The 26,060-nt window shown below is 63.0% G+C and overlaps 53 non-coding genes across 53 annotated transcripts in view; all 53 read right to left on the bottom strand.

Annotated features, from left to right (window-relative positions):
* The window catches only part of LOC138115815 (5S ribosomal RNA), a 119-nt gene extending 72 nt beyond the window's left edge, over positions 1-47 (bottom strand). Inside the window, exon 1 of the ribosomal RNA XR_011153721.1 lies at positions 1-47. This exon is cut by the window's left edge and continues 72 nt beyond it. This is a non-coding gene — a ribosomal RNA (5S ribosomal RNA).
* Positions 48-405: 358 nt separating this feature from the next.
* LOC138115814 (5S ribosomal RNA) lies at positions 406-524 on the bottom strand. The gene has a single exon (XR_011153720.1). It is a non-coding gene; the product is annotated as a 5S ribosomal RNA (ribosomal RNA).
* A 358-nt stretch (positions 525-882) lies between these two features.
* LOC138115813 (5S ribosomal RNA) lies at positions 883-1,001 on the bottom strand. Its single transcript, XR_011153719.1, has one exon. It is a non-coding gene; the product is annotated as a 5S ribosomal RNA (ribosomal RNA).
* Positions 1,002-1,359: 358 nt separating this feature from the next.
* Positions 1,360-1,478, bottom strand: LOC138115812 (5S ribosomal RNA). The gene has a single exon (XR_011153718.1). It is a non-coding gene; the product is annotated as a 5S ribosomal RNA (ribosomal RNA).
* A 358-nt stretch (positions 1,479-1,836) lies between these two features.
* Positions 1,837-1,955, bottom strand: LOC138115810 (5S ribosomal RNA). Its single transcript, XR_011153716.1, has one exon. It is a non-coding gene; the product is annotated as a 5S ribosomal RNA (ribosomal RNA).
* Positions 1,956-2,313: 358 nt separating this feature from the next.
* Positions 2,314-2,432, bottom strand: LOC138115809 (5S ribosomal RNA). Its single transcript, XR_011153714.1, has one exon. It is a non-coding gene; the product is annotated as a 5S ribosomal RNA (ribosomal RNA).
* A 358-nt stretch (positions 2,433-2,790) lies between these two features.
* LOC138115808 (5S ribosomal RNA) lies at positions 2,791-2,909 on the bottom strand. Its single transcript, XR_011153713.1, has one exon. It is a non-coding gene; the product is annotated as a 5S ribosomal RNA (ribosomal RNA).
* Positions 2,910-3,267: 358 nt separating this feature from the next.
* On the bottom strand, positions 3,268-3,386 carry LOC138115807 (5S ribosomal RNA). Its single transcript, XR_011153712.1, has one exon. It is a non-coding gene; the product is annotated as a 5S ribosomal RNA (ribosomal RNA).
* A 358-nt stretch (positions 3,387-3,744) lies between these two features.
* LOC138115806 (5S ribosomal RNA) lies at positions 3,745-3,863 on the bottom strand. Its single transcript, XR_011153711.1, has one exon. It is a non-coding gene; the product is annotated as a 5S ribosomal RNA (ribosomal RNA).
* A 358-nt stretch (positions 3,864-4,221) lies between these two features.
* LOC138115805 (5S ribosomal RNA) lies at positions 4,222-4,340 on the bottom strand. Its single transcript, XR_011153710.1, has one exon. It is a non-coding gene; the product is annotated as a 5S ribosomal RNA (ribosomal RNA).
* Positions 4,341-4,698: 358 nt separating this feature from the next.
* Positions 4,699-4,817, bottom strand: LOC138115804 (5S ribosomal RNA). Its single transcript, XR_011153708.1, has one exon. It is a non-coding gene; the product is annotated as a 5S ribosomal RNA (ribosomal RNA).
* A 358-nt stretch (positions 4,818-5,175) lies between these two features.
* LOC138115531 (5S ribosomal RNA) lies at positions 5,176-5,294 on the bottom strand. Its single transcript, XR_011153442.1, has one exon. It is a non-coding gene; the product is annotated as a 5S ribosomal RNA (ribosomal RNA).
* Positions 5,295-5,652: 358 nt separating this feature from the next.
* Positions 5,653-5,771, bottom strand: LOC138115803 (5S ribosomal RNA). Its single transcript, XR_011153707.1, has one exon. It is a non-coding gene; the product is annotated as a 5S ribosomal RNA (ribosomal RNA).
* Positions 5,772-6,129: 358 nt separating this feature from the next.
* LOC138115802 (5S ribosomal RNA) lies at positions 6,130-6,248 on the bottom strand. The gene has a single exon (XR_011153706.1). It is a non-coding gene; the product is annotated as a 5S ribosomal RNA (ribosomal RNA).
* Positions 6,249-6,606: 358 nt separating this feature from the next.
* LOC138115801 (5S ribosomal RNA) lies at positions 6,607-6,725 on the bottom strand. Its single transcript, XR_011153705.1, has one exon. It is a non-coding gene; the product is annotated as a 5S ribosomal RNA (ribosomal RNA).
* A 358-nt stretch (positions 6,726-7,083) lies between these two features.
* Positions 7,084-7,202, bottom strand: LOC138115799 (5S ribosomal RNA). Its single transcript, XR_011153703.1, has one exon. It is a non-coding gene; the product is annotated as a 5S ribosomal RNA (ribosomal RNA).
* A 358-nt stretch (positions 7,203-7,560) lies between these two features.
* LOC138115798 (5S ribosomal RNA) lies at positions 7,561-7,679 on the bottom strand. The gene has a single exon (XR_011153702.1). It is a non-coding gene; the product is annotated as a 5S ribosomal RNA (ribosomal RNA).
* Positions 7,680-8,037: 358 nt separating this feature from the next.
* LOC138115797 (5S ribosomal RNA) lies at positions 8,038-8,156 on the bottom strand. Its single transcript, XR_011153701.1, has one exon. It is a non-coding gene; the product is annotated as a 5S ribosomal RNA (ribosomal RNA).
* Positions 8,157-8,514: 358 nt separating this feature from the next.
* Positions 8,515-8,633, bottom strand: LOC138115796 (5S ribosomal RNA). The gene has a single exon (XR_011153700.1). It is a non-coding gene; the product is annotated as a 5S ribosomal RNA (ribosomal RNA).
* Positions 8,634-8,991: 358 nt separating this feature from the next.
* Positions 8,992-9,110, bottom strand: LOC138115795 (5S ribosomal RNA). Its single transcript, XR_011153699.1, has one exon. It is a non-coding gene; the product is annotated as a 5S ribosomal RNA (ribosomal RNA).
* A 358-nt stretch (positions 9,111-9,468) lies between these two features.
* On the bottom strand, positions 9,469-9,587 carry LOC138115794 (5S ribosomal RNA). Its single transcript, XR_011153698.1, has one exon. It is a non-coding gene; the product is annotated as a 5S ribosomal RNA (ribosomal RNA).
* A 358-nt stretch (positions 9,588-9,945) lies between these two features.
* On the bottom strand, positions 9,946-10,064 carry LOC138115793 (5S ribosomal RNA). Its single transcript, XR_011153697.1, has one exon. It is a non-coding gene; the product is annotated as a 5S ribosomal RNA (ribosomal RNA).
* A 358-nt stretch (positions 10,065-10,422) lies between these two features.
* On the bottom strand, positions 10,423-10,541 carry LOC138115792 (5S ribosomal RNA). The gene has a single exon (XR_011153696.1). It is a non-coding gene; the product is annotated as a 5S ribosomal RNA (ribosomal RNA).
* A 358-nt stretch (positions 10,542-10,899) lies between these two features.
* Positions 10,900-11,018, bottom strand: LOC138115791 (5S ribosomal RNA). The gene has a single exon (XR_011153695.1). It is a non-coding gene; the product is annotated as a 5S ribosomal RNA (ribosomal RNA).
* A 358-nt stretch (positions 11,019-11,376) lies between these two features.
* Positions 11,377-11,495, bottom strand: LOC138115789 (5S ribosomal RNA). The gene has a single exon (XR_011153694.1). It is a non-coding gene; the product is annotated as a 5S ribosomal RNA (ribosomal RNA).
* A 358-nt stretch (positions 11,496-11,853) lies between these two features.
* On the bottom strand, positions 11,854-11,972 carry LOC138115787 (5S ribosomal RNA). Its single transcript, XR_011153692.1, has one exon. It is a non-coding gene; the product is annotated as a 5S ribosomal RNA (ribosomal RNA).
* Positions 11,973-12,330: 358 nt separating this feature from the next.
* On the bottom strand, positions 12,331-12,449 carry LOC138115786 (5S ribosomal RNA). The gene has a single exon (XR_011153691.1). It is a non-coding gene; the product is annotated as a 5S ribosomal RNA (ribosomal RNA).
* A 358-nt stretch (positions 12,450-12,807) lies between these two features.
* Positions 12,808-12,926, bottom strand: LOC138115402 (5S ribosomal RNA). The gene has a single exon (XR_011153316.1). It is a non-coding gene; the product is annotated as a 5S ribosomal RNA (ribosomal RNA).
* A 358-nt stretch (positions 12,927-13,284) lies between these two features.
* LOC138115530 (5S ribosomal RNA) lies at positions 13,285-13,403 on the bottom strand. Its single transcript, XR_011153441.1, has one exon. It is a non-coding gene; the product is annotated as a 5S ribosomal RNA (ribosomal RNA).
* A 358-nt stretch (positions 13,404-13,761) lies between these two features.
* On the bottom strand, positions 13,762-13,880 carry LOC138115785 (5S ribosomal RNA). Its single transcript, XR_011153690.1, has one exon. It is a non-coding gene; the product is annotated as a 5S ribosomal RNA (ribosomal RNA).
* Positions 13,881-14,238: 358 nt separating this feature from the next.
* Positions 14,239-14,357, bottom strand: LOC138115784 (5S ribosomal RNA). The gene has a single exon (XR_011153689.1). It is a non-coding gene; the product is annotated as a 5S ribosomal RNA (ribosomal RNA).
* Positions 14,358-14,715: 358 nt separating this feature from the next.
* Positions 14,716-14,834, bottom strand: LOC138115783 (5S ribosomal RNA). The gene has a single exon (XR_011153688.1). It is a non-coding gene; the product is annotated as a 5S ribosomal RNA (ribosomal RNA).
* A 358-nt stretch (positions 14,835-15,192) lies between these two features.
* On the bottom strand, positions 15,193-15,311 carry LOC138115521 (5S ribosomal RNA). The gene has a single exon (XR_011153432.1). It is a non-coding gene; the product is annotated as a 5S ribosomal RNA (ribosomal RNA).
* A 358-nt stretch (positions 15,312-15,669) lies between these two features.
* On the bottom strand, positions 15,670-15,788 carry LOC138115781 (5S ribosomal RNA). Its single transcript, XR_011153686.1, has one exon. It is a non-coding gene; the product is annotated as a 5S ribosomal RNA (ribosomal RNA).
* Positions 15,789-16,146: 358 nt separating this feature from the next.
* On the bottom strand, positions 16,147-16,265 carry LOC138115780 (5S ribosomal RNA). Its single transcript, XR_011153685.1, has one exon. It is a non-coding gene; the product is annotated as a 5S ribosomal RNA (ribosomal RNA).
* A 358-nt stretch (positions 16,266-16,623) lies between these two features.
* Positions 16,624-16,742, bottom strand: LOC138115779 (5S ribosomal RNA). Its single transcript, XR_011153684.1, has one exon. It is a non-coding gene; the product is annotated as a 5S ribosomal RNA (ribosomal RNA).
* Positions 16,743-17,100: 358 nt separating this feature from the next.
* LOC138115778 (5S ribosomal RNA) lies at positions 17,101-17,219 on the bottom strand. The gene has a single exon (XR_011153683.1). It is a non-coding gene; the product is annotated as a 5S ribosomal RNA (ribosomal RNA).
* Positions 17,220-17,577: 358 nt separating this feature from the next.
* LOC138115777 (5S ribosomal RNA) lies at positions 17,578-17,696 on the bottom strand. Its single transcript, XR_011153682.1, has one exon. It is a non-coding gene; the product is annotated as a 5S ribosomal RNA (ribosomal RNA).
* A 358-nt stretch (positions 17,697-18,054) lies between these two features.
* Positions 18,055-18,173, bottom strand: LOC138115775 (5S ribosomal RNA). Its single transcript, XR_011153680.1, has one exon. It is a non-coding gene; the product is annotated as a 5S ribosomal RNA (ribosomal RNA).
* A 358-nt stretch (positions 18,174-18,531) lies between these two features.
* On the bottom strand, positions 18,532-18,650 carry LOC138115774 (5S ribosomal RNA). The gene has a single exon (XR_011153679.1). It is a non-coding gene; the product is annotated as a 5S ribosomal RNA (ribosomal RNA).
* Positions 18,651-19,008: 358 nt separating this feature from the next.
* LOC138115773 (5S ribosomal RNA) lies at positions 19,009-19,127 on the bottom strand. Its single transcript, XR_011153678.1, has one exon. It is a non-coding gene; the product is annotated as a 5S ribosomal RNA (ribosomal RNA).
* Positions 19,128-19,485: 358 nt separating this feature from the next.
* On the bottom strand, positions 19,486-19,604 carry LOC138115772 (5S ribosomal RNA). The gene has a single exon (XR_011153677.1). It is a non-coding gene; the product is annotated as a 5S ribosomal RNA (ribosomal RNA).
* A 358-nt stretch (positions 19,605-19,962) lies between these two features.
* LOC138115771 (5S ribosomal RNA) lies at positions 19,963-20,081 on the bottom strand. The gene has a single exon (XR_011153676.1). It is a non-coding gene; the product is annotated as a 5S ribosomal RNA (ribosomal RNA).
* Positions 20,082-20,439: 358 nt separating this feature from the next.
* On the bottom strand, positions 20,440-20,558 carry LOC138115770 (5S ribosomal RNA). The gene has a single exon (XR_011153675.1). It is a non-coding gene; the product is annotated as a 5S ribosomal RNA (ribosomal RNA).
* A 358-nt stretch (positions 20,559-20,916) lies between these two features.
* Positions 20,917-21,035, bottom strand: LOC138115769 (5S ribosomal RNA). Its single transcript, XR_011153674.1, has one exon. It is a non-coding gene; the product is annotated as a 5S ribosomal RNA (ribosomal RNA).
* Positions 21,036-21,393: 358 nt separating this feature from the next.
* Positions 21,394-21,512, bottom strand: LOC138115768 (5S ribosomal RNA). Its single transcript, XR_011153673.1, has one exon. It is a non-coding gene; the product is annotated as a 5S ribosomal RNA (ribosomal RNA).
* Positions 21,513-22,340: 828 nt separating this feature from the next.
* Positions 22,341-22,459, bottom strand: LOC138115263 (5S ribosomal RNA). Its single transcript, XR_011153177.1, has one exon. It is a non-coding gene; the product is annotated as a 5S ribosomal RNA (ribosomal RNA).
* Positions 22,460-22,817: 358 nt separating this feature from the next.
* Positions 22,818-22,936, bottom strand: LOC138115767 (5S ribosomal RNA). The gene has a single exon (XR_011153672.1). It is a non-coding gene; the product is annotated as a 5S ribosomal RNA (ribosomal RNA).
* A 358-nt stretch (positions 22,937-23,294) lies between these two features.
* LOC138115401 (5S ribosomal RNA) lies at positions 23,295-23,413 on the bottom strand. Its single transcript, XR_011153315.1, has one exon. It is a non-coding gene; the product is annotated as a 5S ribosomal RNA (ribosomal RNA).
* Positions 23,414-23,771: 358 nt separating this feature from the next.
* Positions 23,772-23,890, bottom strand: LOC138115766 (5S ribosomal RNA). Its single transcript, XR_011153671.1, has one exon. It is a non-coding gene; the product is annotated as a 5S ribosomal RNA (ribosomal RNA).
* Positions 23,891-24,248: 358 nt separating this feature from the next.
* LOC138115764 (5S ribosomal RNA) lies at positions 24,249-24,367 on the bottom strand. The gene has a single exon (XR_011153669.1). It is a non-coding gene; the product is annotated as a 5S ribosomal RNA (ribosomal RNA).
* A 358-nt stretch (positions 24,368-24,725) lies between these two features.
* Positions 24,726-24,844, bottom strand: LOC138115763 (5S ribosomal RNA). The gene has a single exon (XR_011153668.1). It is a non-coding gene; the product is annotated as a 5S ribosomal RNA (ribosomal RNA).
* Positions 24,845-25,202: 358 nt separating this feature from the next.
* Positions 25,203-25,321, bottom strand: LOC138115486 (5S ribosomal RNA). Its single transcript, XR_011153398.1, has one exon. It is a non-coding gene; the product is annotated as a 5S ribosomal RNA (ribosomal RNA).
* Positions 25,322-26,060: the final 739 nt, after the last annotated feature.

The following is a 26,060-nucleotide window of genomic DNA, read 5'->3' as shown; positions in this document are numbered from 1 at the left end:
CGAGATCAGACGAGATCGGGCGTTCTCAGGGTGGTATGGCCGTAGGCACCCCTCAGCCCCACAGCAGCGCTCTCCAGCACACACCAGCGCCTTCCTGCCCTGCCCCAATGCCCCCTGCACCCGGCACACGGCCGCCAGCGCCACTGTCGGCAACAACCCAACCTGCAGCCAGACCCAGAGCCATACAAGCCACTCAAGCTTTTCCAGCCACGCCAACTATGTGAGGACTAACAGTCATGGCCACCAGCTCTGCCCTGCCCTCGGCAACAACAGAACCTGCAGCCGGACCCAGAGCCACGCAAGCCATGCAAGCCCCATGAGCCACCCTCCCCCTTGTGCTCCTTGGCACCGCTGCCCAAGCAAAACAAGGCACCTCTGGCCCAGAGCCCAGGACCCAGCAAAAGAAGCCTACAGCACCCGGTATTCCCAGGCGGTCTCCCATCCAAGTACTAACCGGGCCCGACCCTGCTTAGCTTCCGAGATCAGACGAGATCGGGCGTTCTCAGGGTGGTATGGCCGTAGGCACCCCTCAGCCCCACAGCAGCGCTCTCCAGCACACACCAGCGCCTTCCTGCCCTGCCCCAATGCCCCCCGCACCCGGCACACGGCCGCCAGCGCCACTGTCGGCAACAACCCAACCTGCAGCCAGACCCAGAGCCATACAAGCCACTCAAGCTTTTCCCGCCACGCCAACTATGCGAGGACTAACAGTCATGGCCACCAGCTCTTCCCTGCCCTCGGAAACAAGGGAACCTGCAGCCAGATCCAGAGCCACGCAAGCCATGCAAGCCCCATGAGCCACCCTCCCCCTTGTGCTCCTTGGCACCGCTGCCCAAGCAAAACAAGGCACCTCTGGCCCAGAGCCCAGGACCCAGCAAAAGAAGCCTACAGCACCCGGTATTCCCAGGCGGTCTCCCATCCAAGTACTAACCGGGCCCGACCCTGCTTAGCTTCCGAGATCAGACGAGATCGGGCGTTCTCAGGGTGGTATGGCCGTAGGCACCCCTCAGCCCCACAGCAGCGCTCTCCAGCACACACCAGCGCCTTCCTGCCCTGCCCCAATGCCCCCCGCACCCGGCACATGGCCGCCAGCGCCACTGTCGGCAACAACCCAACCTGCAGCCAGACCCAGAGCCATACAAGCCACTCAAGCTTTTCCCGCCACGCCAACTATGCGAGGACTAACAGTCATGGCCACCAGCTCTTCCCTGCCCTCGGAAACAAGGGAACCTGCAGCCAGATCCAGAGCCACGCAAGCCATGCAAGCCCCATGAGCCACCCTCGCCCTTGTGCTCCTTGGCACCGCTGCCCAAGCAAAACAAGGCACCTCTGGCCCAGAGCCCAGGACCCAGCAAAAGAAGCCTACAGCACCCGGTATTCCCAGGCGGTCTCCCATCCAAGTACTAACCGGGCCCGACCCTGCTTAGCTTCCGAGATCAGACGAGATCGGGCGTTCTCAGGGTGGTATGGCCGTAGGCACCCCTCAGCCCCACAGCAGCGCTCTCCAGCACACACCAGCGCCTTCCTGCCCTGCCCCAATGCCCCCCGCACCCGGCACACGGCCGCCAGCGCCACTGTCGGCAACAACCCAACCTGCAGCCAGACCCAGAGCCATACAAGCCACTCAAGCTTTTCCAGCCACGCCAACTATGTGAGGACTAACAGTCATGGCCACCAGCTCTGCCCTGACCTCGGAAACAACAGAACCTGCAGCCGGACCCAGAGCCACGCAAGCCATGCAAGCCCCATGAGCCACCCTCGCCCTTGAGCTCCTTGGCACCGCTGCCCAAGCAAAACAAGGCACCTCTGGCCCAGAGCCCAGGACCCAGCAAAAGAAGCCTACAGCACCCGGTATTCCCAGGCGGTCTCCCATCCAAGTACTAACCGGGCCCGACCCTGCTTAGCTTCCGAGATCAGACGAGATCGGGCGTTCTCAGGGTGGTATGGCCGTAGGCACCCCTCAGCCCCACAGCAGCGCTCTCCAGCACACACCAGCGCCTTCCTGCCCTGCCCCAATGCCCCCTGCACCCGGCACACGGCCGCCAGCGCCACTGTCGGCAACAACCCAACCTGCAGCCAGACCCAGAGCCATACAAGCCACTCAAGCTTTTCCCGCCACGCCAACTATGTGAGGACTAACAGTCATGGCCACCAGCTCTTCCCTGACCTCGGAAACAACAGAACCTGCAGCCGGACCCAGAGCCACGCAAGCCATGCAAGCCCCATGAGCCACCCTCCCCCTTGTGCTCCTTGGCACCGCTGCCCAAGCAAAACAAGGCACCTCTGGCCCAGAGCCCAGGACCCAGCAAAAGAAGCCTACAGCACCCGGTATTCCCAGGCGGTCTCCCATCCAAGTACTAACCGGGCCCGACCCTGCTTAGCTTCCGAGATCAGACGAGATCGGGCGTTCTCAGGGTGGTATGGCCGTAGGCACCCCTCAGCCCCACAGCAGCGCTCTCCAGCACACACCAGCGCCTTCCTGCCCTGCCCCAATGCCCCCTGCACCCGGCACACGGCCGCCAGCGCCACTGTCGGCAACAACCCAACCTGCAGCCAGACCCAGAGCCATACAAGCCACTCAAGCTTTTCCAGCCACGCCAACTATGTGAGGACTAACAGTCATGGCCACCAGCTCTGCCCTGCCCTCGGCAACAACAGAACCTGCAGCCGGACCCAGAGCCACGCAAGCCATGCAAGCCCCATGAGCCACCCTCCCCCTTGTGCTCCTTGGCACCGCTGCCCAAGCAAAACAAGGCACCTCTGGCCCAGAGCCCAGGACCCAGCAAAAGAAGCCTACAGCACCCGGTATTCCCAGGCGGTCTCCCATCCAAGTACTAACCGGGCCCGACCCTGCTTAGCTTCCGAGATCAGACGAGATCGGGCGTTCTCAGGGTGGTATGGCCGTAGGCACCCCTCAGCCCCACAGCAGCGCTCTCCAGCACACACCAGCGCCTTCCTGCCCTGCCCCAATGCCGCCCGCACCCGGCACACGGCCGCCAGCGCCACTGTCGGCAACAACCCAACCTGCAGCCAGACCGAACACCACACAAGCCACTCAAGCTTTTCCAGCCACGCCAACTATGCGAGGACTAACAGTCATGGCCACCAGCTCTGCCCTGCCCTCGGCAAGAACAGAACCTGCAGCCGGACCCAGAGCCACGCAAGCCATGCAAGCCCCATGAGCCACCCTCGCCCTTGAGCTCCTTGGCACCGCTGCCCAAGCAAAACAAGGCACCTCTGGCCCAGAGCCCAGGACCCAGCAAAAGAAGCCTACAGCACCCGGTATTCCCAGGCGGTCTCCCATCCAAGTACTAACCGGGCCCGACCCTGCTTAGCTTCCGAGATCAGACGAGATCGGGCGTTCTCAGGGTGGTATGGCCGTAGGCACCCCTCAGCCCCACAGCAGCGCTCTCCAGCACACACCAGCGCCTTCCTGCCCTGCCCCAATGCTCCTCGCACCCGGCACACGGCCGCCAGCGCCACTGTCGGCAACAACCCAACCTGCAGCCAGACCCAGAGCCATACAAGCCACTCAAGCTTTTCCCGCCACGCCAACTATGCGAGGACTAACAGTCATGGCCACCAGCTCTTCCCTGCCCTCGGAAACAAGGGAACCTGCAGCCAGATCCAGAGCCACGCAAGCCATGCAAGCCCCATGAGCCACCCTCGCCCTTGTGCTCCTTGGCACCGCTGCCCAAGCAAAACAAGGCACCTCTGGCCCAGAGCCCAGGACCCAGCAAAAGAAGCCTACAGCACCCGGTATTCCCAGGCGGTCTCCCATCCAAGTACTAACCGGGCCCGACCCTGCTTAGCTTCCGAGATCAGACGAGATCGGGCGTTCTCAGGGTGGTATGGCCGTAGGCACCCCTCAGCCCCACAGCAGCGCTCTCCAGCACACACCAGCGCCTTCCTGCCCTGCCCCAATGCCCCCCGCACCCGGCACACGGCCGCCAGCGCCACTGTCGGCAACAACCCAACCTGCAGCCAGACCGAACACCACACAAGCCACTCAAGCTTTTCCAGCCACGCCAACTATGCGAGGACTAACAGTCATGGCCACCAGCTCTGCCCTGCCCTCGGCAACAACAGAACCTGCAGCCGGACCCAGAGCCACGCAAGCCATGCAAGCCCCATGAGCCACCCTCGCCCTTGAGCTCCTTGGCACCGCTGCCCAAGCAAAACAAGGCACCTCTGGCCCAGAGCCCAGGACCCAGCAAAAGAAGCCTACAGCACCCGGTATTCCCAGGCGGTCTCCCATCCAAGTACTAACCGGGCCCGACCCTGCTTAGCTTCCGAGATCAGACGAGATCGGGCGTTCTCAGGGTGGTATGGCCGTAGGCACCCCTCAGCCCCACAGCAGCGCTCTCCAGCACACACCAGCGCCTTCCTGCCCTGCCCCAATGCCCCCCGCACCCGGCACACGGCCGCCAGCGCCACTGTCGGCAACAACCCAACCTGCAGCCAGACCCAGAGCCATACAAGCCACTCAAGCTTTTCCCGCCACGCCAACTATGCGAGGACTAACAGTCATGGCCACCAGCTCTTCCCTGCCCTCGGAAACAAGGGAACCTGCAGCCAGATCCAGAGCCACGCAAGCCATGCAAGCCCCATGAGCCACCCTCCCCCTTGTGCTCCTTGGCACCGCTGCCCAAGCAAAACAAGGCACCTCTGGCCCAGAGCCCAGGACCCAGCAAAAGAAGCCTACAGCACCCGGTATTCCCAGGCGGTCTCCCATCCAAGTACTAACCGGGCCCGACCCTGCTTAGCTTCCGAGATCAGACGAGATCGGGCGTTCTCAGGGTGGTATGGCCGTAGGCACCCCTCAGCCCCACAGCAGCGCTCTCCAGCACACACCAGCGCCTTCCTGCCCTGCCCCAATGCCCCCCGCACCCGGCACACGGCCGCCAGCGCCACTGTCGGCAACAACCCAACCTGCAGCCAGACCCAGAGCCATACAAGCCACTCAAGCTTTTCCCGCCACGCCAACTATGCGAGGACTAACAGTCATGGCCACCAGCTCTTCCCTGCCCTCGGAAACAAGGGAACCTGCAGCCAGATCCAGAGCCACGCAAGCCATGCAAGCCCCATGAGCCACCCTCCCCCTTGTGCTCCTTGGCACCGCTGCCCAAGCAAAACAAGGCACCTCTGGCCCAGAGCCCAGGACCCAGCAAAAGAAGCCTACAGCACCCGGTATTCCCAGGCGGTCTCCCATCCAAGTACTAACCGGGCCCGACCCTGCTTAGCTTCCGAGATCAGACGATATCGGGCGTTCTCAGGGTGGTATGGCCGTAGGCACCCCTCAGCCCCACAGCAGCGCTCTCCAGCACACACCAGCGCCTTCCTGCCCTGCCCCAATGCCCCCCGCACCCGGCACACGGCCGCCAGCGCCACTGTCGGCAACAACCCAACCTGCAGCCAGACCCAGAGCCATACAAGCCACTCAAGCTTTTCCCGCCACGCCAACTATGCGAGGACTAACAGTCATGGCCACCAGCTCTTCCCTGCCCTCGGAAACAAGGGAACCTGCAGCCAGATCCAGAGCCACGCAAGCCATGCAAGCCCCATGAGCCACCCTCGCCCTTGTGCTCCTTGGCACCGCTGCCCAAGCAAAACAAGGCACCTCTGGCCCAGAGCCCAGGACCCAGCAAAAGAAGCCTACAGCACCCGGTATTCCCAGGCGGTCTCCCATCCAAGTACTAACCGGGCCCGACCCTGCTTAGCTTCCGAGATCAGACGAGATCGGGCGTTCTCAGGGTGGTATGGCCGTAGGCACCCCTCAGCCCCACAGCAGCGCTCTCCAGCACACACCAGCGCCTTCCTGCCCTGCCCCAATGCCCCCCGCACCCGGCACACGGCCGCCAGCGCCACTGTCGGCAACAACCCAACCTGCAGCCAGACCCAGAGCCATACAAGCCACTCAAGCTTTTCCAGCCACGCCAACTATGTGAGGACTAACAGTCATGGCCACCAGCTCTGCCCTGACCTCGGAAACAACAGAACCTGCAGCCGGACCCAGAGCCACGCAAGCCATGCAAGCCCCATGAGCCACCCTCGCCCTTGAGCTCCTTGGCACCGCTGCCCAAGCAAAACAAGGCACCTCTGGCCCAGAGCCCAGGACCCAGCAAAAGAAGCCTACAGCACCCGGTATTCCCAGGCGGTCTCCCATCCAAGTACTAACCGGGCCCGACCCTGCTTAGCTTCCGAGATCAGACGAGATCGGGCGTTCTCAGGGTGGTATGGCCGTAGGCACCCCTCAGCCCCACAGCAGCGCTCTCCAGCACACACCAGCGCCTTCCTGCCCTGCCCCAATGCCCCCTGCACCCGGCACACGGCCGCCAGCGCCACTGTCGGCAACAACCCAACCTGCAGCCAGACCCAGAGCCATACAAGCCACTCAAGCTTTTCCCGCCACGCCAACTATGTGAGGACTAACAGTCATGGCCACCAGCTCTTCCCTGACCTCGGAAACAACAGAACCTGCAGCCGGACCCAGAGCCACGCAAGCCATGCAAGCCCCATGAGCCACCCTCCCCCTTGTGCTCCTTGGCACCGCTGCCCAAGCAAAACAAGGCACCTCTGGCCCAGAGCCCAGGACCCAGCAAAAGAAGCCTACAGCACCCGGTATTCCCAGGCGGTCTCCCATCCAAGTACTAACCGGGCCCGACCCTGCTTAGCTTCCGAGATCAGACGAGATCGGGCGTTCTCAGGGTGGTATGGCCGTAGGCACCCCTCAGCCCCACAGCAGCGCTCTCCAGCACACACCAGCGCCTTCCTGCCCTGCCCCAATGCCCCCTGCACCCGGCACACGGCCGCCAGCGCCACTGTCGGCAACAACCCAACCTGCAGCCAGACCCAGAGCCATACAAGCCACTCAAGCTTTTCCAGCCACGCCAACTATGTGAGGACTAACAGTCATGGCCACCAGCTCTGCCCTGCCCTCGGCAACAACAGAACCTGCAGCCGGACCCAGAGCCACGCAAGCCATGCAAGCCCCATGAGCCACCCTCCCCCTTGTGCTCCTTGGCACCGCTGCCCAAGCAAAACAAGGCACCTCTGGCCCAGAGCCCAGGACCCAGCAAAAGAAGCCTACAGCACCCGGTATTCCCAGGCGGTCTCCCATCCAAGTACTAACCGGGCCCGACCCTGCTTAGCTTCCGAGATCAGACGAGATCGGGCGTTCTCAGGGTGGTATGGCCGTAGGCACCCCTCAGCCCCACAGCAGCGCTCTCCAGCACACACCAGCGCCTTCCTGCCCTGCCCCAATGCCGCCCGCACCCGGCACACGGCCGCCAGCGCCACTGTCGGCAACAACCCAACCTGCAGCCAGACCGAACACCACACAAGCCACTCAAGCTTTTCCAGCCACGCCAACTATGCGAGGACTAACAGTCATGGCCACCAGCTCTGCCCTGCCCTCGGCAAGAACAGAACCTGCAGCCGGACCCAGAGCCACGCAAGCCATGCAAGCCCCATGAGCCACCCTCGCCCTTGAGCTCCTTGGCACCGCTGCCCAAGCAAAACAAGGCACCTCTGGCCCAGAGCCCAGGACCCAGCAAAAGAAGCCTACAGCACCCGGTATTCCCAGGCGGTCTCCCATCCAAGTACTAACCGGGCCCGACCCTGCTTAGCTTCCGAGATCAGACGAGATCGGGCGTTCTCAGGGTGGTATGGCCGTAGGCACCCCTCAGCCCCACAGCAGCGCTCTCCAGCACACACCAGCGCCTTCCTGCCCTGCCCCAATGCTCCTCGCACCCGGCACACGGCCGCCAGCGCCACTGTCGGCAACAACCCAACCTGCAGCCAGACCCAGAGCCATACAAGCCACTCAAGCTTTTCCCGCCACGCCAACTATGCGAGGACTAACAGTCATGGCCACCAGCTCTTCCCTGCCCTCGGAAACAAGGGAACCTGCAGCCAGATCCAGAGCCACGCAAGCCATGCAAGCCCCATGAGCCACCCTCCCCCTTGTGCTCCTTGGCACCGCTGCCCAAGCAAAACAAGGCACCTCTGGCCCAGAGCCCAGGACCCAGCAAAAGAAGCCTACAGCACCCGGTATTCCCAGGCGGTCTCCCATCCAAGTACTAACCGGGCCCGACCCTGCTTAGCTTCCGAGATCAGACGAGATCGGGCGTTCTCAGGGTGGTATGGCCGTAGGCACCCCTCAGCCCCACAGCAGCGCTCTCCAGCACACACCAGCGCCTTCCTGCCCTGCCCCAATGCCCCCCGCACCCGGCACACGGCCGCCAGCGCCACTGTCGGCAACAACCCAACCTGCAGCCAGACCGAACACCACACAAGCCACTCAAGCTTTTCCAGCCACGCCAACTATGCGAGGACTAACAGTCATGGCCACCAGCTCTGCCCTGCCCTCGGCAACAACAGAACCTGCAGCCGGACCCAGAGCCACGCAAGCCATGCAAGCCCCATGAGCCACCCTCGCCCTTGAGCTCCTTGGCACCGCTGCCCAAGCAAAACAAGGCACCTCTGGCCCAGAGCCCAGGACCCAGCAAAAGAAGCCTACAGCACCCGGTATTCCCAGGCGGTCTCCCATCCAAGTACTAACCGGGCCCGACCCTGCTTAGCTTCCGAGATCAGACGAGATCGGGCGTTCTCAGGGTGGTATGGCCGTAGGCACCCCTCAGCCCCACAGCAGCGCTCTCCAGCACACACCAGCGCCTTCCTGCCCTGCCCCAATGCCGCCCGCACCCGGCACACGGCCGCCAGCGCCACTGTCGGCAACAACCCAACCTGCAGCCAGACCCAGAGCCATACAAGCCACTCAAGCTTTTCCCGCCACGCCAACTATGCGAGGACTAACAGTCATGGCCACCAGCTCTTCCCTGCCCTCGGAAACAAGGGAACCTGCAGCCAGATCCAGAGCCACGCAAGCCATGCAAGCCCCATGAGCCACCCTCCCCCTTGTGCTCCTTGGCACCGCTGCCCAAGCAAAACAAGGCACCTCTGGCCCAGAGCCCAGGACCCAGCAAAAGAAGCCTACAGCACCCGGTATTCCCAGGCGGTCTCCCATCCAAGTACTAACCGGGCCCGACCCTGCTTAGCTTCCGAGATCAGACGAGATCGGGCGTTCTCAGGGTGGTATGGCCGTAGGCACCCCTCAGCCCCACAGCAGCGCTCTCCAGCACACACCAGCGCCTTCCTGCCCTGCCCCAATGCCCCCCACACCCGGCACACGGCCGCCAGCGCCACTGTCGGCAACAACCCAACCAGCAGCCAGACCGAACACCACACAAGCCACTCAAGCTTTTCCAGCCACGCCAACTATGCGAGGACTAACAGTCATGGCCACCAGCTCTGCCCTGCCCTCGGCAACAACAGAACCTGCAGCCGGACCCAGAGCCACGCAAGCCATGCAAGCCCCATGAGCCACCCTCGCCCTTGAGCTCCTTGGCACCGCTGCCCAAGCAAAACAAGGCACCTCTGGCCCAGAGCCCAGGACCCAGCAAAAGAAGCCTACAGCACCCGGTATTCCCAGGCGGTCTCCCATCCAAGTACTAACCGGGCCCGACCCTGCTTAGCTTCCGAGATCAGACGAGATCGGGCGTTCTCAGGGTGGTATGGCCGTAGGCACCCCTCAGCCCCACAGCAGCGCTCTCCAGCAATCACCAGCGCCTTCCTGCCCTGCCCCAATGCTCCTCGCACCCTGCACACGGCCGCCAGCGCCACTGTCGGCAACAACCCAACCTGCAGCCAGACCCAGAGCCATACAAGCCACTCAAGCTTTTCCCGCCACGCCAACTATGCGAGGACTAACAGTCATGGCCACCAGCTCTTCCCTGCCCTCGGAAACAAGGGAACCTGCAGCCAGATCCAGAGCCACGCAAGCCATGCAAGCCCCATGAGCCACCCTCCCCCTTGTGCTCCTTGGCACCGCTGCCCAAGCAAAACAAGGCACCTCTGGCCCAGAGCCCAGGACCCAGCAAAAGAAGCCTACAGCACCCGGTATTCCCAGGCGGTCTCCCATCCAAGTACTAACCGGGCCCGACCCTGCTTAGCTTCCGAGATCAGACGAGATCGGGCGTTCTCAGGGTGGTATGGCCGTAGGCACCCCTCAGCCCCACAGCAGCGCTCTCCAGCACACACCAGCGCCTTCCTGCCCTGCCCCAATGCCGCCCGCACCCGGCACACGGCCGCCAGCGCCACTGTCGGCAACAACCCAACCTGCAGCCAGACCCAGAGCCATACAAGCCACTCAAGCTTTTCCCGCCACGCCAACTATGCGAGGACTAACAGGCATGGCCACCAGCTCTTCCCTGCCCTCGGAAACAAGGGAACCTGCAGCCAGATCCAGAGCCACGCAAGCCATGCAAGCCCCATGAGCCACCCTCCCCCTTGTGCTCCTTGGCACCGCTGCCCAAGCAAAACAAGGCACCTCTGGCCCAGAGCCCAGGACCCAGCAAAAGAAGCCTACAGCACCCGGTATTCCCAGGCGGTCTCCCATCCAAGTACTAACCGGGCCCGACCCTGCTTAGCTTCCGAGATCAGACGAGATCGGGCGTTCTCAGGGTGGTATGGCCGTAGGCACCCCTCAGCCCCACAGCAGCGCTCTCCAGCACACACCAGCGCCTTCCTGCCCTGCCCCAATGCCCCCCACACCCGGCACACGGCCGCCAGCGCCACTGTCGGCAACAACCCAACCAGCAGCCAGACCGAACACCACACAAGCCACTCAAGCTTTTCCAGCCACGCCAACTATGCGAGGACTAACAGTCATGGCCACCAGCTCTGCCCTGCCCTCGGCAACAACAGAACCTGCAGCCGGACCCAGAGCCACGCAAGCCATGCAAGCCCCATGAGCCACCCTCGCCCTTGAGCTCCTTGGCACCGCTGCCCAAGCAAAACAAGGCACCTCTGGCCCAGAGCCCAGGACCCAGCAAAAGAAGCCTACAGCACCCGGTATTCCCAGGCGGTCTCCCATCCAAGTACTAACCGGGCCCGACCCTGCTTAGCTTCCGAGATCAGACGAGATCGGGCGTTCTCAGGGTGGTATGGCCGTAGGCACCCCTCAGCCCCACAGCAGCGCTCTCCAGCAATCACCAGCGCCTTCCTGCCCTGCCCCAATGCTCCTCGCACCCTGCACACGGCCGCCAGCGCCACTGTCGGCAACAACCCAACCTGCAGCCAGACCCAGAGCCATACAAGCCACTCAAGCTTTTCCCGCCACGCCAACTATGCGAGGACTAACAGTCATGGCCACCAGCTCTTCCCTGCCCTCGGAAACAAGGGAACCTGCAGCCAGATCCAGAGCCACGCAAGCCATGCAAGCCCCATGAGCCACCCTCCCCCTTGTGCTCCTTGGCACCGCTGCCCAAGCAAAACAAGGCACCTCTGGCCCAGAGCCCAGGACCCAGCAAAAGAAGCCTACAGCACCCGGTATTCCCAGGCGGTCTCCCATCCAAGTACTAACCGGGCCCGACCCTGCTTAGCTTCCGAGATCAGACGAGATCGGGCGTTCTCAGGGTGGTATGGCCGTAGGCACCCCTCAGCCCCACAGCAGCGCTCTCCAGCACACACCAGCGCCTTCCTGCCCTGCCCCAATGCCGCCCGCACCCGGCACACGGCCGCCAGCGCCACTGTCGGCAACAACCCAACCTGCAGCCAGACCCAGAGCCATACAAGCCACTCAAGCTTTTCCCGCCACGCCAACTATGCGAGGACTAACAGTCATGGCCACCAGCTCTTCCCTGCCCTCGGAAACAAGGGAACCTGCAGCCAGATCCAGAGCCACGCAAGCCATGCAAGCCCCATGAGCCACCCTCGCCCTTGTGCTCCTTGGCACCGCTGCCCAAGCAAAACAAGGCACCTCTGGCCCAGAGCCCAGGACCCAGCAAAAGAAGCCTACAGCACCCGGTATTCCCAGGCGGTCTCCCATCCAAGTACTAACCGGGCCCGACCCTGCTTAGCTTCCGAGATCAGACGAGATCGGGCGTTCTCAGGGTGGTATGGCCGTAGGCACCCCTCAGCCCCACAGCAGCGCTCTCCAGCACACACCAGCGCCTTCCTGCCCTGCCCCAATGCCCCCCGCACCCGGCACACGGCCGCCAGCGCCACTGTCGGCAACAACCCAACCTGCAGCCAGACCCAGAGCCATACAAGCCACTCAAGCTTTTCCCGCCACGCCAACTATGTGAGGACTAACAGTCATGGCCACCAGCTCTTCCCTGCCCTCGGAAACAAGGGAACCTGCAGCCAGATCCAGAGCCACGCAAGCCATGCAAGCCCCATGAGCCACCCTCCCCCTTGTGCTCCTTGGCACCGCTGCCCAAGCAAAACAAGGCACCTCTGGCCCAGAGCCCAGGACCCAGCAAAAGAAGCCTACAGCACCCGGTATTCCCAGGCGGTCTCCCATCCAAGTACTAACCGGGCCCGACCCTGCTTAGCTTCCGAGATCAGACGAGATCGGGCGTTCTCAGGGTGGTATGGCCGTAGGCACCCCTCAGCCCCACAGCAGCGCTCTCCAGCACACACCAGCGCCTTCCTGCCCTGCCCCAATGCCCCCCGCACCCGGCACACGGCCGCCAGCGCCACTGTCGGCAACAACCCAACCTGCAGCCAGACCCAGAGCCATACAAGCCACTCAAGCTTTTCCCGCCACGCCAACTATGTGAGGACTAACAGTCATGGCCACCAGCTCTTCCCTGCCCTCGGAAACAAGGGAACCTGCAGCCAGATCCAGAGCCACGCAAGCCATGCAAGCCCCATGAGCGACCCTCCCCCTTGTGCTCCTTGGCACCGCTGCCCAAGCAAAACAAGGCACCTCTGGCCCAGAGCCCAGGACCCAGCAAAAGAAGCCTACAGCACCCAGTATTCCCAGGCGGTCTCCCATCCAAGTACTAACCGGGCCCGACCCTGCTTAGCTTCCGAGATCAGACGAGATCGGGCGTTCTCAGGGTGGTATGGCCGTAGGCACCCCTCAGCCCCACAGCAGCGCTCTCCAGCACACACCAGCGCCTTCCTGCCCTGCCCCAATGCCCCCCGCACCCGGCACACGGCCGCCAGCGCCACTGTCGGCAACAACCCAACCTGCAGCCAGACCCAGAGCCATACAAGCCACTCAAGCTTTTCCAGCCACGCCAACTATGTGAGGACTAACAGTCATGGCCACCAGCTCTGCCCTGACCTCGGAAACAACAGAACCTGCAGCCGGACCCAGAGCCACGCAAGCCATGCAAGCCCCATGAGCCACCCTCCCCCTTGTGCTCCTTGGCACCGCTGCCCAAGCAAAACAAGGCACCTCTGGCCCAGAGCCCAGGACCCAGCAAAAGAAGCCTACAGCACCCGGTATTCCCAGGCGGTCTCCCATCCAAGTACTAACCGGGCCCGACCCTGCTTAGCTTCCGAGATCAGACGATATCGGGCGTTCTCAGGGTGGTATGGCCGTAGGCACCCCTCAGCCCCACAGCAGCGCTCTCCAGCACACACCAGCGCCTTCCTGCCCTGCCCCAATGCCCCCCGCACCCGGCACACGGCCGCCAGCGCCACTGTCGGCAACAACCCAACCTGCAGCCAGACCGAACACCACACAAGCCACTCAAGCTTTTCCAGCCACGCCAACTATGCGAGGACTAACAGTCATGGCCACCAGCTCTGCCCTGCCCTCGGCAACAACAGAACCTGCAGCCGGACCCAGAGCCACGCAAGCCATGCAAGCCCCATGAGCCACCCTCCCCCTTGAGCTCCTTGGCACCGCTGCCCAAGCAAAACAAGGCACCTCTGGCCCAGAGCCCAGGACCCAGCAAAAGAAGCCTACAGCACCCGGTATTCCCAGGCGGTCTCCCATCCAAGTACTAACCGGGCCCGACCCTGCTTAGCTTCCGAGATCAGACGAGATCGGGCGTTCTCAGGGTGGTATGGCCGTAGGCACCCCTCAGCCCCACAGCAGCGCTCTCCAGCAATCACCAGCGCCTTCCTGCCCTGCCCCAATGCTCCTCGCACCCTGCACACGGCCGCCAGCGCCACTGTCGGCAACAACCCAACCTGCAGCCAGACCCAGAGCCATACAAGCCACTCAAGCTTTTCCCGCCACGCCAACTATGCGAGGACTAACAGTCATGGCCACCAGCTCTTCCCTGCCCTCGGAAACAAGGGAACCTGCAGCCAGATCCAGAGCCACGCAAGCCATGCAAGCCCCATGAGCCACCCTCCCCCTTGTGCTCCTTGGCACCGCTGCCCAAGCAAAACAAGGCACCTCTGGCCCAGAGCCCAGGACCCAGCAAAAGAAGCCTACAGCACCCGGTATTCCCAGGCGGTCTCCCATCCAAGTACTAACCGGGCCCGACCCTGCTTAGCTTCCGAGATCAGACGAGATCGGGCGTTCTCAGGGTGGTATGGCCGTAGGCACCCCTCAGCCCCACAGCAGCGCTCTCCAGCACACACCAGCGCCTTCCTGCCCTGCCCCAATGCCGCCCGCACCCGGCACACGGCCGCCAGCGCCACTGTCGGCAACAACCCAACCTGCAGCCAGACCCAGAGCCATACAAGCCACTCAAGCTTTTCCCGCCACGCCAACTATGCGAGGACTAACAGTCATGGCCACCAGCTCTTCCCTGCCCTCGGAAACAAGGGAACCTGCAGCCAGATCCAGAGCCACGCAAGCCATGCAAGCCCCATGAGCCACCCTCCCCCTTGTGCTCCTTGGCACCGCTGCCCAAGCAAAAACAGGCACCTCTGGCCCAGAGCCCAGGACCCAGCAAAAGAAGCCTACAGCACCCGGTATTCCCAGGCGGTCTCCCATCCAAGTACTAACCGGGCCCGACCCTGCTTAGCTTCCGAGATCAGACGAGATCGGGCGTTCTCAGGGTGGTATGGCCGTAGGCACCCCTCAGCCCCACAGCAGCGCTCTCCAGCACACACCAGCGCCTTCCTGCCCTGCCCCAATGCCCCCCACACCCGGCACACGGCCGCCAGCGCCACTGTCGGCAACAACCCAACCAGCAGCCAGACCGAACACCACACAAGCCACTCAAGCTTTTCCAGCCACGCCAACTATGCGAGGACTAACAGTCATGGCCACCAGCTCTGCCCTGCCCTCGGCAACAACAGAACCTGCAGCCGGACCCAGAGCCACGCAAGCCATGCAAGCCCCATGAGCCACCCTCGCCCTTGAGCTCCTTGGCACCGCTGCCCAAGCAAAACAAGGCACCTCTGGCCCAGAGCCCAGGACCCAGCAAAAGAAGCCTACAGCACCCGGTATTCCCAGGCGGTCTCCCATCCAAGTACTAACTGGGCCCGACCCTGCTTAGCTTCCGAGATCAGACGAGATCGGGCGTTCTCAGGGTGGTATGGCCGTAGACACCCCTCAGCCCCACAGCAGCGCTCTCCAGCACACACCAGCGCCTTCCTGCCCTGCCCCAATGCCCCCTGCACCCGGCACACGGCCGCCAGCGCCACTGTCGGCAACAACCCAACCTGCAGCCAGACCCAGAGCCATACAAGCCACTCAAGCTTTTCCAGCCACGCCAACTATGTGAGGACTAACAGTCATGGCCACCAGCTCTGCCCTGCCCTCGGCAACAACAGAACCTGCAGCCGGACCCAGAGCCACGCAAGCCATGCAAGCCCCATGAGCCACCCTCCCCCTTGTGCTCCTTGACACCGCTGCCCAAGCAAAACAAGGCACCTCTGGCCCAGAGCCCAGGACCCAGCAAAAGAAGCCTACAGCACCCGGTATTCCCAGGCGGTCTCCCATCCAAGTACTAACCGGGCCCGACCCTGCTTAGCTTCCGAGATCAGACGAGATCGGGCGTTCTCAGGGTGGTATGGCCGTAGGCACCCCTCAGCCCCACAGCAGCGCTCTCCAGCACACACCAGCGCCTTCCTGCCCTGCCCCAATGCCGCCCGCACCCGGCACACGGCCGCCAGCGCCACTGTCGGCAACAACCCAACCTGCAGCCAGACCGAACACCACACAAGCCACTCAAGCTTTTCCAGCCACGCCAACTATGCGAGGACTAACAGTCATGGCCACCAGCTCTGCCCTGCCCTCGGCAAGAACAGAACCTGCAGCCGGACCCAGAGCCACGCAAGCCATGCAAGCCCCATGAGCCACCCTCGCCCTTGAGCTCCTTGGCACCGCTGCCCAAGCAAAACAAGGCACCTCTGGCCCAGAGCCCAGGACCCAGCAAAAGAAGCCTACAGCACCCGGTATTCCCAGGCGGTCTCCCATCCAAGTACTAACCGGGCCCGACCCTGCTTAGCTTCCGAGATCAGACGAGATCGGGCGTTCTCAGGGTGGTATGGCCGTAGGCACCCCTCAGCCCCACAGCAGCGCTCTCCAGCACACACCAGCGCCTTCCTGCCCTGCCCCAATGCTCCTCGCACCCGGCACACGGCCGCCAGCGCCACTGTCGGCAACAACCCAACCTGCAGCCAGACCCAGAGCCATACAAGCCACTCAAGCTTTTCCCGCCACGCCAACTATGCGAGGACTAACAGTCATGGCCACCAGCTCTTCCCTGCCCTCGGAAACAAGGGAACCTGCAGCCAGATCCAGAGCCACGCAAGCCATGCAAGCCCCATGAGCCACCCTCGCCCTTGTGCTCCTTGGCACCGCTGCCCAAGCAAAACGAGGCACCTCTGGCCCAGAGCCCAGGACCCAGCAAAAGAAGCCTACAGCACCCGGTATTCCCAGGCGGTCTCCCATCCAAGTACTAACCGGGCCCGACCCTGCTTAGCTTCCGAGATCAGACGAGATCGGGCGTTCTCAGGGTGGTATGGCCGTAGGCACCCCTCAGCCCCACAGCAGCGCTCTCCAGCACACACCAGCGCCTTCCTGCCCTGCCCCAATGCCGCCCGCACCCGGCACACGGCCGCCAGCGCCACTGTCGGCAACAACCCAACCTGCAGCCAGACCCAGAGCCATACAAGCCACTCAAGCTTTTCCCGCCACGCCAACTATGCGAGGACTAACAGTCATGGCCACCAGCTCTTCCCTGCCCTCGGAAACAAGGGAACCTGCAGCCAGATCCAGAGCCACGCAAGCCATGCAAGCCCCATGAGCCACCCTCCCCCTTGTGCTCCTTGGCACCGCTGCCCAAGCAAAACAAGGCACCTCTGGCCCAGAGCCCAGGACCCAGCAAAAGAAGCCTACAGCACCCGGTATTCCCAGGCGGTCTCCCATCCAAGTACTAACCGGGCCCGACCCTGCTTAGCTTCCGAGATCAGACGAGATCGGGCGTTCTCAGGGTGGTATGGCCGTAGGCACCCCTCAGCCCCACAGCAGCGCTCTCCAGCACACACCAGCGCCTTCCTGCCCTGCCCCAATGCCCCCCGCACCCGGCACACGGCCGCCAGCGCCACTGTCGGCAACAACCCAACCTGCAGCCAGACCCAGAGCCATACAAGCCACTCAAGCTTTTCCCGCCACGCCAACTATGTGAGGACTAACAGTCATGGCCACCAGCTCTTCCCTGCCCTCGGAAACAAGGGAACCTGCAGCCAGATCCAGAGCCACGCAAGCCATGCAAGCCCCATGAGCGACCCTCCCCCTTGTGCTCCTTGGCACCGCTGCCCAAGCAAAACAAGGCACCTCTGGCCCAGAGCCCAGGACCCAGCAAAAGAAGCCTACAGCACCCGGTATTCCCAGGCGGTCTCCCATCCAAGTACTAACCGGGCCCGACCCTGCTTAGCTTCCGAGATCAGACGAGATCGGGCGTTCTCAGGGTGGTATGGCCGTAGGCACCCCTCAGCCCCACAGCAGCGCTCTCCAGCACACACCAGCGCCTTCCTGCCCTGCCCCAATGCCCCCCGCACCCGGCACACGGCCGCCAGCGCCACTGTCGGCAACAACCCAACCTGCAGCCAGACCGAACACCACACAAGCCACTCAAGCTTTTCCAGCCACGCCAACTATGCGAGGACTAACAGTCATGGCCACCAGCTCTGCCCTGCCCTCGGCAACAACAGAACCTGCAGCCGGACCCAGAGCCATGCAAGCCATGCAAGCCCCATGAGCCACCCTCGCCCTTGTGCTCCTTGGCACCGCTGCCCAAGCAAAACAAGGCACCTCTGGCCCAGAGCCCAGGACCCAGCAAAAGAAGCCTACAGCACCCGGTATTCCCAGGCGGTCTCCCATCCAAGTACTAACCGGGCCCGACCCTGCTTAGCTTCCGAGATCAGACGAGATCGGGCGTTCTCAGGGTGGTATGGCCGTAGGCACCCCTCAGCCCCACAGCAGCGCTCTCCAGCACACACCAGCGCCTTCCTGCCCTGCCCCAATGCCCCCCGCACCCGGCACACGGCCGCCAGCGCCACTGTCGGCAACAACCCAACCTGCAGCCAGACCGAACACCACACAAGCCACTCAAGCTTTTCCAGCCACGCCAACTATGCGAGGACTAACAGTCATGGCCACCAGCTCTGCCCTGCCCTCGGCAACAACAGAACCTGCAGCCGGACCCAGAGCCATGCAAGCCATGCAAGCCCCATGAGCCACCCTCGCCCTTGAGCTCCTTGGCACCGCTGCCCAAGCAAAACAAGGCACCTCTGGCCCAGAGCCCAGGACCCAGCAAAAGAAGCCTACAGCACCCGGTATTCCCAGGCGGTCTCCCATCCAAGTACTAACCGGGCCCGACCCTGCTTAGCTTCCGAGATCAGACGAGATCGGGCGTTCTCAGGGTGGTATGGCCGTAGGCACCCCTCAGCCCCACAGCAGCGCTCTCCAGCACACACCAGCGCCTTCCTGCCCTGCCCCAATGCTCCTCGCACCCTGCACACGGCCGGCAGCGCCACTGTCGGCAACAACCCAACCTGCAGCCAGACCCAGAGCCATACAAGCCACTCAAGCTTTTCCCGCCACGCCAACTATGCGAGGACTAACAGTCATGGCCACCAGCTCTTCCCTGCCCTCGGAAACAAGGGAACCTGCAGCCAGATCCAGAGCCACGCAAGCCATGCAAGCCCCATGAGCCACCCTCGCCCTTGTGCTCCTTGGCACCGCTGCCCAAGCAAAACAAGGCACCTCTGGCCCAGAGCCCAGGACCCAGCAAAAGAAGCCTACAGCACCCGGTATTCCCAGGCGGTCTCCCATCCAAGTACTAACCGGGCCCGACCCTGCTTAGCTTCCGAGATCAGACGAGATCGGGCGTTCTCAGGGTGGTATGGCCGTAGGCACCCCTCAGCCCCACAGCAGCGCTCTCCAGCACACACCAGCGCCTTCCTGCCCTGCCCCAATGCCCCCCGCACCCGGCACACGGCCGCCAGCGCCACTGTCGGCAACAACCCAACCAGCAGCCAGACCGAACACCACACAAGCCACTCAAACTTTTCCAGCCACGCCAACTATGCGAGGACTAACAGTCATGGCCACCAGCTCTTCCCTGCCCTCGGCAACAACAGAACCTGCAGCCGGACCCAGAGCCACGCAAGCCATGCAAGCCCCATGAGCCACCCTCGCCCTTGAGCTCCTTGGCACCGCTGCCCAAGCAAAACAAGGCACCTCTGGCCCAGAGCCCAGGACCCAGCAAAAGAAGCCTACAGCACCCGGTATTCCCAGGCGGTCTCCCATCCAAGTACTAACCGGGCCCGACCCTGCTTAGCTTCCGAGATCAGACGAGATCGGGCGTTCTCAGGGTGGTATGGCCGTAGGCACCCCTCAGCCCCACAGCAGCGCTCTCCAGCACACACCAGCGCCTTCCTGCCCTGCCCCAATGCCCCCCGCACCCGGCACACGGCCGCCAGCGCCACTGTCGGCAACAACCCAACCTGCAGCCAGACCGAACACCACACAAGCCACTCAAGCTTTTCCAGCCACGCCAACTATGCGAGGACTAACAGTCATGGCCACCAGCTCTTCCCTGCCCTCGGCAACAACAGAACCTGCAGCCGGACCCAGAGCCACGCAAGCCATGCAAGCCCCATGAGCCACCCTCGCCCTTGAGCTCCTTGGCACCGCTGCCCAAGCAAAACAAGGCACCTCTGGCCCAGAGCCCAGGACCCAGCAAAAGAAGCCTACAGCACCCGGTATTCCCAGGCGGTCTCCCATCCAAGTACTAACCGGGCCCGACCCTGCTTAGCTTCCGAGATCAGACGAGATCGGGCGTTCTCAGGGTGGTATGGCCGTAGGCACCCCTCAGCCCCACAGCAGCGCTCTCCAGCACACACCAGCGCCTTCCTGCCCTGCCCCAATGCTCCTCGCACCCTGCACACGGCCGGCAGCGCCACTGTCGGCAACAACCCAACCTGCAGCCAGACCCAGAGCCATACAAGCCACTCAAGCTTTTCCCGCCACGCCAACTATGCGAGGACTAACAGTCATGGCCACCAGCTCTTCCCTGCCCTCGGAAACAAGGGAACCTGCAGCCAGATCCAGAGCCACGCAAGCCATGCAAGCCCCATGAGCCACCCTCGCCCTTGTGCTCCTTGGCACCGCTGCCCAAGCAAAACAAGGCACCTCTGGCCCAGAGCCCAGGACCCAGCAAAAGAAGCCTACAGCACCCGGTATTCCCAGGCGGTCTCCCATCCAAGTACTAACCGGGCCCGACCCTGCTTAGCTTCCGAGATCAGACGAGATCGGGCGTTCTCAGGGTGGTATGGCCGTAGGCACCCCTCAGCCCCACAGCAGCGCTCTCCAGCACACACCAGCGCCTTCCTGCCCTGCCCCAATGCCCCCCGCACCCGGCACACGGCCGCCAGCGCCACTGTCGGCAACAACCCAACCTGCAGCCAGACCGAACACCACACAAGCCACTCAAGCTTTTCCAGCCACGCCAACTATGCGAGGACTAACAGTCATGGCCACCAGCTCTTCCCTGCCCTCGGCAACAACAGAACCTGCAGCCGGACCCAGAGCCACGCAAGCCATGCAAGCCCCATGAGCCACCCTCCCCCTTGTGCTCCTTGGCACCGCTGCCCAAGCAAAACAAGGCACCTCTGGCCCAGAGCCCAGGACCCAGCAAAAGAAGCCTACAGCACCCGGTATTCCCAGGCGGTCTCCCATCCAAGTACTAACCGGGCCCGACCCTGCTTAGCTTCCGAGATCAGACGAGATCGGGCGTTCTCAGGGTGGTATGGCCGTAGGCACCCCTCAGCCCCACAGCAGCGCTCTCCAGCACACACCAGCGCCTTCCTGCCCTGCCCCAATGCCCCCCGCACCCGGCACACGGCCGCCAGCGCCACTGTCGGCAACAACCCAACCTGCAGCCAGACCGAACACCACACAAGCCACTCAAGCTTTTCCAGCCACGCCAACTATGCGAGGACTAACAGTCATGGCCACCAGCTCTGCCCTGCCCTCGGCAAGAACAGAACCTGCAGCCGGACCCAGAGCCATGCAAGCCATGCAAGCCCCATGAGCCACCCTCGCCCTTGAGCTCCTTGGCACCGCTGCCCAAGCAAAACAAGGCACCTCTGGCCCAGAGCCCAGGACCCAGCAAAAGAAGCCTACAGCACCCGGTATTCCCAGGCGGTCTCCCATCCAAGTACTAACCGGGCCCGACCCTGCTTAGCTTCCGAGATCAGACGAGATCGGGCGTTCTCAGGGTGGTATGGCCGTAGGCACCCCTCAGCCCCACAGCAGCGCTCTCCAGCACACACCAGCGCCTTCCTGCCCTGCCCCAATGCCCCCCGCACCCGGCACACGGCCGCCAGCGCCACTGTCGGCAACAACCCAACCAGCAGCCAGACCCAGAGCCATACAAGCCACTCAAGCTTTTCCAGCCACGCCAACTATGCGAGGACTAACAGTCATGGCCACCAGCTCTTCCCTGCCCTCGGAAACAACGGAACCTGCAGCCGGACCCAGAGCCACACAAGCCACATAAGCCACGCCAGCCACGCAAGCTTCATGAGCATCAACAGTCATGGCCACCAGCTCTGCCCTTCGCAACAATGGAACCTGCAGCCAGATCCAGAGCCACACAAGCCACTCAAGCTTTTCCAGCCACGCCAACTATGCGAGGACTAACAGTCATGGCCACCAGCTCTGCTTTGCCCTCGGAAACAACGGAACCTGCAGCCGGACCCAGAGCCACACAAGCCACATAAGCCACGCCGGCCACGCAAGCTTCATGAGCATCAACAGTCATGGCCACCAGCTCTGCCCTTCGCAACAATGGAACCTGCAGCCAGATCCAGAGCCACACAAGCCACACAAGGCACATCACCAGTCATGGCCACCATCTCCGCCCTCGGCAACAACGGAACCTGCAGCCAGGAACAAGGCACCTTGTTCCAAAGACCCAGAACCAGACAAGCCACCGCAGCCATGCAATCCCTCTGAGCCACGCGAGCCACGGCCACTGTTGGCCTCGCCCTTGTGCCCCTTGGAATGGCTGCCCAAGCAAAACAAGGCACCTCTGGCCCAGAGCCCAGGACCCAGCAAAAGAAGCCTACAGCACCCGGTATTCCCAGGCGGTCTCCCATTCAAGTACTAACCGGGCCCGACCCTGCTTAGCTTCCGAGATCAGATGAGATCGGGCGTTCTCAGGGTGGTATGGCCGTAGGCACCCCTCAGCCCCACAGCAGCGCTCTCCAGCACACACCAGCGCCTTCCTGCCCTGCCCCAATGCTCCTCGCACCCGGCACACGGCCGCCAGCGCCACTGTCGGCAACAACCCAACCTGCAGCCAGACCCAGAGCCATACAAGCCACTCAAGCTTTTCCCGCCACGCCAACTATGCGAGGACTAACAGTCATGGCCACCAGCTCTTCCCTGCCCTCGGAAACAAGGGAACCTGCGGCCAGATCCAGAGCCACGCAAGCCATGCAAGCCCCATGAGCCACCCTCCCCCTTGTGCTCCTTGCCACCGCTGCCCAAGCAAAACAAGGCACCTCTGGCCCAGAGCCCAGGACCCAGCAAAAGAAGCCTACAGCACCCGGTATTCCCAGGCGGTCTCCCATCCAAGTACTAACCGGGCCCGACCCTGCTTAGCTTCCGAGATCAGACGAGATCGGGCGTTCTCAGGGTGGTATGGCCGTAGGCACCCCTCAGCCCCACAGCAGCGCTCTCCAGCACACACCAGCGCCTTCCTGCCCTGCCCCAATGCTCCTCACACCCGGCACACGGCCGCCAGCGCCACTGTCGGCAACAACCCAACCTGCAGCCAGACCCAGAGCCATACAAGCCACTCAAGCTTTTCCCGCCACGCCAACTATGCGAGGACTAACAGTCATGGCCACCAGCTCTTCCCTGCCCTCGGAAACAAGGGAACCTGCAGCCAGATCCAGAGCCACGCAAGCCATGCAAGCCCCATGAGCCACCCTCCCCCTTGTGCTCCTTGGCACCGCTGCCCAAGCAAAACAAGGCACCTCTGGCCCAGAGCCCAGGACCCAGCAAAAGAAGCCTACAGCACCCAGTATTCCCAGGCGGTCTCCCATCCAAGTACTAACCGGGCCCGACCCTGCTTAGCTTCCGAGATCAGACGAGATCGGGCGTTCTCAGGGTGGTATGGCCGTAGGCACCCCTCAGCCCCACAGCAGCGCTCTCCAGCACACACCAGCGCCTTCCTGCCCTGCCCCAATGCTCCTCGCACCCGGCACACGGCCGCCAGCGCCACTGTCGGCAACAACCCAACCTGCAGCCAGACCAAGCACCACACAAGCCACTCAAGCTTTTCCCGCCACGCCAACTATGTGAGGACTAACAGTCATGGCCACCAGCTCTTCCCTGCCCTCGGAAACAAGGGAACCTGCAGCCAGATCCAGAGCCACGCAAGCCATGCAAGCCCCATGAGCCACCCTCCCCCTTGTGCTCCTTGGCACCGCTGCCCAAGCAAAACAAGGCACCTCTGGCCCAGAGCCCAGGACCCAGCAAAAGAAGCCTACAGCACCCGGTATTCCCAGGCGGTCTCCCATCCAAGTACTAACCGGGCCCGACCCTGCTTAGCTTCCGAGATCAGACGAGATCGGGCGTTCTCAGGGTGGTATGGCCGTAGGCACCCCTCAGCCCCACAGCAGCGCTCTCCAGCACACACCAGCGCCTTCCTGCCCTGCCCCAATGCCCCCCGCACCCGGCACACGGCCGCCAGCGCCACTGTCGGCAACAACCCAACCTGCAGCCAGACCCAGAGCCATACAAGCCACTCAAGCTTTTCCCGCCACGCCAACTATGCGAGGACTAACAGTCATGGGCACCAGCTCTGCCCTGCCCTCGGCAACAACAGAACCTGCAGCCGGACCCAGAGCCACGCAAGCCATGCAAGCCCCATGAGCCACCCTCCCCCTTGTGCTCCTTGGCACCGCTGCCCAAGCAAAACAAGGCACCTCTGGCCCAGAGCCCAGGACCCAGCAAAAGAAGCCTACAGCACCCGGTATTCCCAGGCGGTCTCCCATCCAAGTACTAACCGGGCCCGACCCTGCTTAGCTTCCGAGATCAGACGAGATCGGGCGTTCTCAGGGTGGTATGGCCGTAGGCACCCCTCAGCCCCACAGCAGCGCTCTCCAGCACACACCAGCGCCTTCCTGCCCTGCCCCAATGCCCCCCGCACCCGGCACACGGCCGCCAGCGCCACTGTCGGCAACAACCCAACCAGCAGCCAGACCGAACACCACACAAGCCACTCAAGCTTTTCCAGCCACGCCAACTATGTGAGGACTAACAGTCATGGCCACCAGCTCTGCCCTGCCCTCGGCAACAACAGAACCTGCAGCCGGACCCAGAGCCACGCAAGCCATGCAAGCCCCATGAGCCACCCTCCCCCTTGTGCTCCTTGGCACCGCTGCCCAAGCAAAACAAGGCACCTCTGGCCCAGAGCCCAGGACCCAGCAAAAGAAGCCTACAGCACCCGGTATTCCCAGGCGGTCTCCCATCCAAGTACTAACCGGGCCCGACCCTGCTTAGCTTCCGAGATCAGACGAGATCGGGCGTTCTCAGGGTGGTATGGCCGTAGGCACCCCTCAGCCCCACAGCAGCGCTCTCCAGCACACACCAGCGCCTTCCTGCCCTGCCCCAATGCCCCCCGCACCCGGCACACGGCCGCCAGCGCCACTGTCGGCAACAACCCAACCAGCAGCCAGACCGAACACCACACAAGCCACTCAAGCTTTTCCAGCCACGCCAACTATGTGAGGACTAACAGTCATGGCCACCAGCTCTGCCCTGCCCTCGGCAACAACAGAACCTGCAGCCGGACCCAGAGCCACGCAAGCCATGCAAGCCCCATGAGCCACCCTCCCCCTTGTGCTCCTTGGCACCGCTGCCCAAGCAAAACAAGGCACCTCTGGCCCAGAGCCCAGGACCCAGCAAAAGAAGCCTACAGCACCCGGTATTCCCAGGCGGTCTCCCATCCAAGTACTAACCGGGCCCGACCCTGCTTAGCTTCCGAGATCAGACAAGATCGGGCGTTCTCAGGGTGGTATGGCCGTAGGCACCCCTCAGCCCCACAGCAGCGCTCTCCAGCACACACCAGCGCCTTCCTGCCCTGCCCCAATGCCCCCCGCACCCGGCACACGGCCGCCAGCGCCACTGTCGGCAACAACCCAACCAGCAGCCAGACCCAGAGCCATACAAGCCACTCAAGCTTTTCCAGCCACGCCAACTATGCGAGGACTAACAGTCATGGCCACCAGCTCTTCCCTGCCCTCGGAAACAACGGAACCTGCAGCCGGACCCAGAGCCACACAAGCCACATAAGCCACGCCGGCCACGCAAGCTTCATGAGCATCAACAGTCATGGCCACCAGCTCTGCCCTTCGCAACAATGGAACCTGCAGCCAGATCCAGAGCCACACAAGCCACTCAAGCTTTTCCAGCCACGCCAACTATGCGAGGACTAACAGTCATGGCCACCAGCTCTGCTTTGCCCTCGGAAACAACGGAACCTGCAGCCGGACCCAGAGCCACACAAGCCACATAAGCCACGCCGGCCACGCAAGCTTCATGAGCATCAACAGTCATGGCCACCAGCTCTGCCCTTCGCAACAATGGAACCTGCAGCCAGATCCAGAGCCACACAAGCCACACAAGGCACATCACCAGTCATGGCCACCATCTCCGCCCTCGGCAACAACGGAACCTGCAGCCAGGAACAAGGCACCTTGTTCCAAAGACCCAGAACCAGACAAGCCACCGCAGCCATGCAATCCCTCTGAGCCACGCGAGCCACGGC

This window comes from Aphelocoma coerulescens, chromosome 9 (assembly GCF_041296385.1).
Source record: "Aphelocoma coerulescens isolate FSJ_1873_10779 chromosome 9, UR_Acoe_1.0, whole genome shotgun sequence".
NCBI classification, from domain to species: Eukaryota; Metazoa; Chordata; class Aves; order Passeriformes; family Corvidae; genus Aphelocoma; species Aphelocoma coerulescens.
This window is presented reverse-complemented; position numbering and strand designations above follow the sequence as displayed.